Source organism: Rutidosis leptorrhynchoides, chromosome 6, assembly GCF_046630445.1.
Source record: "Rutidosis leptorrhynchoides isolate AG116_Rl617_1_P2 chromosome 6, CSIRO_AGI_Rlap_v1, whole genome shotgun sequence".
Taxonomy (NCBI): Eukaryota; Viridiplantae; Streptophyta; class Magnoliopsida; order Asterales; family Asteraceae; genus Rutidosis; species Rutidosis leptorrhynchoides.
Window position 1 is genome coordinate 88055435 of NC_092338.1, and position 4828 is coordinate 88060262.

Consider the following 4828-nt stretch of genomic DNA (forward strand, 5'->3'; position numbering starts at 1 on the left):
ACGATTTGATATATATAGGTTAAACCTATAACTCACCAACATTTTTGTTGACGTTTAAAGCATGTTTATTCTCAGGTGAATACTAAGAGCTTCCGCTGTTGCTTACTAAAATAAGGACAAGATTTGGAGTCCATGTTTGTATGATATTGTGTAAAAACTGCATTCAAGAAACTGATTTCGATGTAACATATTTGTATTGTAAACCATTATGTAATGGTCGTGTGTAAACAGGATATTTTAGATTATCATTATTTGATAATCTACGTAAAGCTTTTTAAACCTTTATTTATGAAATAAAGGTTATGGTTTGTTTTAAAAATGAATGCAGTCTTTGAAAAAAAATGTCTCATATAGAGGTCAAAACCTCGCAACGAAATCAATTAATATGGAACGTTTTTAATCAATAAGAACGGGACATTTCATATAGAGTGTCTATGGTTATTCTAAATAATATATATAGATGCGTCGATATGATATGTCAAAACCTTGTATACGTGTCCCGATATTTAAAGTGCGTAAAATAAATAACAGAAATTAAATGACGATAAATAAAATTGCGAGAATTAAAATTGCGATAAATAAAATGCGATAAATAAATTGTGATAAATAAAATTTAATCAGTTAGCTAGGAACAGTTAGCTGGAAATAGTTAGCGTGAATTCTTAAAAATATTTTTCTCATAGTTAATTTGTTTGTTTCTAACAAATTTTTATTTTGTCTAATATTTTCTTCATTATGCCACTTGTTGAATTCTGATAGGTCAAAATCCAAATATAAAATTGAATAAAAATGGTTATTCTGTGATGAACGGATTCGTACTTCTGTGGTTGTAAGTAGGATAGTAAAATGATTACTGAATCAGATTCGAAGAATGTACAGTGTAACTTATTAATGTGAAATCTAAATATTTCTAGGGTATTACCTACCCGTTAAAATATTTTCACCATTAACAGTTTGTACAAAAGAATTTTTTTTTTAATTACAATCTTTATAAAAATATACTTACATATATATATTTTCCTCAGATGTAATCATGGATTTAATGAGTTAATATGATATTAATCTCATTTGATTTACCATTAGAACTATAATACATAATCTCTAAAATTTTAGAGATTACATAATCGGCATGAAGAACGAAGATAATTGTTGTAGAACGATACGTAGAACGATGATTATACTCGAGGTACAGAATGAGATGTTGAGGCGTGTGTTGTTGATGGTATGGGTGCTATTGCTGGTGGTCATGTTGATATCGGTGATGTTGCTAAGCTGGTAAGTTTGCACCATATTTTCCAAAACTATTACTCGAGCACGAAGTTCGCTGACTTCTTGTATTACTCCGGGATGATTGTCGATCGGAACGAGTGGATGAATAAGGTTTAGAATTGTGGATAGAATATAACTGTGATGAGATACTCTGGAAATGAGAGAGAAAAGGGTATTACGAACAGGTTCGCCGGTAAGTGCTTCAGGTTCATCGCCAAGAGGTGAATTCGGTTGGTGGAAAGGATCACCTTCTTCTTGTCTTCAATGATTTAGTAGACTACGAATCCATCAGATGAATTGGGGATGGCTGATTGGTTGATCCATTCCGGTCACACTGCTTTCGGAGTTCGAGTGGAAAGCCATATCGGAATAGCTGTCGGAATAACTATCGGAATAGCTATCGGAATCTGAGGGACTCGAACTGGTTGAGGAATTCATCTCGTAAGATCAGATGAAGGATTTTCAATAAGAAATAGATTATAGGATGTAGATTAGTACCCTGCAATACATAATTTTACATATGCATATATAATACTAAAATCCCATAAGTTACGGAGGAATCTACGGAAGCTGTCAGGCAAAGTTTACAGTAGCAGATACGCTAAGATATGAATTTTGTCTATACACTATTCATGCAGTCAATGCAGTAAGATGTGTCTAGACTAAGAATGATAAGCAGGTAATTTTCGACACGAAATTATAAGCAAAACTTTTGACATGCAGACACGGTCGAAGTCCAGACTCATTAATGCATTTAAACAACTATCAGTTAGACATACTAATGCAAGACCTGGTTCACTAAGACCACCGCTCTGATACCAACTCTAATGACCCGTCCTAATCCATCTGGACGAAGTCCATATCGATTACAAACGATTCACAATAGTTAATTACATCGCGAGGTACTTGACCTCTATATGATACATTTTACAAACATTGCATTCATTTTTAAAAGACAAACTTTCACTACATCGAAAGTTGACGGCATGCATACCATTTTATAATATATTCAACTATAATTGACTTAATAATAATCTTGATGAACTCAACGACTCGAATGCAACGTCTTTTGAAACATGCCACGAATGACTCCAAGTAATATCTCTAAAATGAGCAAATGCACAGCGGAAGATTTCTTTAATACCTGAGAATAAACATGCTTTAAAGTGTCAACCAAAAGGTTGGTAAGTTCATTAGTTTAACATAAATAATCATTTCCATCATTTTAATAGACCACAAGATTTTCATATTTTAATATACGTCCCATGCATAGAGACAAAAATATCATTCATATGGATTGAACACCTGGTAACCGACATTAACAAGATGCATATAAGAATATCCCCTATCATTTCGGGAAATCCTTTAGACATGATAAAAACGAATTCGAAGTACTAAAGCATCCGGTACTTTGGATGGGGTTCGTTAGACCTAATAGATCTATCTTTAGGATTCACGTCAATTAGGCGTGCACTAATTCTCAAAATTAGTGATGTTCCCTAATTCTTAGGCTACCAAGCAAAAAGGGGCATATTCGACTTCGATCATTCAACCATATAATGTAGTTTCGATTACTTGTGTCTATTTCGTAAAACAGTTATAAAAGTAGCGCATATGTTCTCAGTCCCAAAAATATATATATTGCAAAAGCATTTAAAAAGGGAGCAAATGAAACTCACCTAATGTATTTTGTAGTAAAAATACATATGACTATATTGAACAACTGAACAATGCAGGGTTGGCCTCGGATTCACAAACCTATATCAATTGTATATCTATTAAAACATATAATGGAAATCACATAATTTCCTTTATTAATTATATATTATTTATGTGTTTGTACTTTATATAAATTTTATACTAAATTCTATTAAAAACATATACTTCATTTATATTTATTATATCTTAACTTATATGTTATATATATACTACTTTAAAATAATTATTATCTATTCATTTAGTCATTTTAAAATATCTATATATATATACATATATGTTTAGTGTTATATCTAAAATCAATAGTTTGTTATATGTAAGTATAATGTTAATGGGTTTGATATATATAGTTATGTGAAATATTAATATAATTATAGTATATGTAATAAGTATAAGTATATTCTATGTACCAAATATTTATTTGTTGAAAATGATAGTCCTGATAATAATGATTTACTAATAATAATAATAATTATAATCCTAGTCATAATTATAATCATAATAATGATAAATGATAGACTTTATAATAATACTTTGTATTAGTAATAATAAGTGTTCTAAAAATAACCATAATAATAATAATAATAATAATAATAATAATAATAATAATAATAATAATAATAATAATAATAATAATAATAATAATAATAATAATAATAATAATAATAACAATACTAATAATAATATTAATTATAAAAATGAAAACTACCTTCAAAAAGGGTTTTTAAAAAGAAAAACCTCAGACGGGACTCGAACCCGAGACCTCCCGGTTACACACCAACACCACTAACCAGCCCTCCATCGCTTGTTTTTTTTATTTATATTACTTGTAAAATGTATTTAACCCATTATTCATGTTCATCATCTTCTTCATCTTCTTCCTTACATCAATTCATCCATGGGACTTCCTAACTCTAAATAACAAATTTGAGATTTCATTTAGGACTTTTAAACAAACATGAAACAAGAAAAAATAAAATGTTCTTGTAATTAAAAAAATTCAAAAAAAATTGGAAAAAACTTAGCTTGTAACTCTTTTAAAAAAAAAAGTTTTCAATTTTGAGTTCGTTTTGGACAATCTTTACAACATGAAATATGTTTCAAATCATTCCTAAAAACTTTGTGAATCATCAATTTCAACAGATACATCAATTAGAACTCGAATTTGATTGTAGAATAATAGTTGACTTTTTAAAATTGAAACTTTGACTCGCAAATTCGAATTCGTTAGTAAGAATTGGAACTTGAGATTTAACAAGAAGTTTAAGTAAATGATTCCTAACAACTCTGCATTTTTAGTTTTTGAAATTTGTTTCGATCTCAAGTTAGTGTATATCACTGTCAAGAACTCATGAACTCAAAAATTGATTTTGAGATTAAGAATGTTATAGGTTATGATTACAACATGAATTGTGTTGCAAATCATTCCTATAATCTTTATGGATCATCAAATTAACTGGAGACATCAAAACAAACTCGAATTTGATTCAAGAACACTTAGTTAACTTTGAAAACTAAAACTTTGACTCTTAAATTAGAGATTAATAGAAAGAATTGGATGTTGAAAACTTACAGATAGTTTGAGTGAATGAATCCTGACAAAACTACATTTTTGGATTTTGATAATTGGTTCGTTTTTTAATTTTGGCCAAAAAGAAACAAGAACAGAGGTTTAAGCTGGGTTCTTTCTATTTTCTGTTTTTAATTCCTTTGTTAATTACAGAGCATGATATATATAATGTAAAATTGCTGTTGTTAATCTTGATTGAATGAGATGGATAACAAATCGATAGAAACAAAAGAATTACACGGTGATGATAGGCATTTGTAACAAACTTGTACC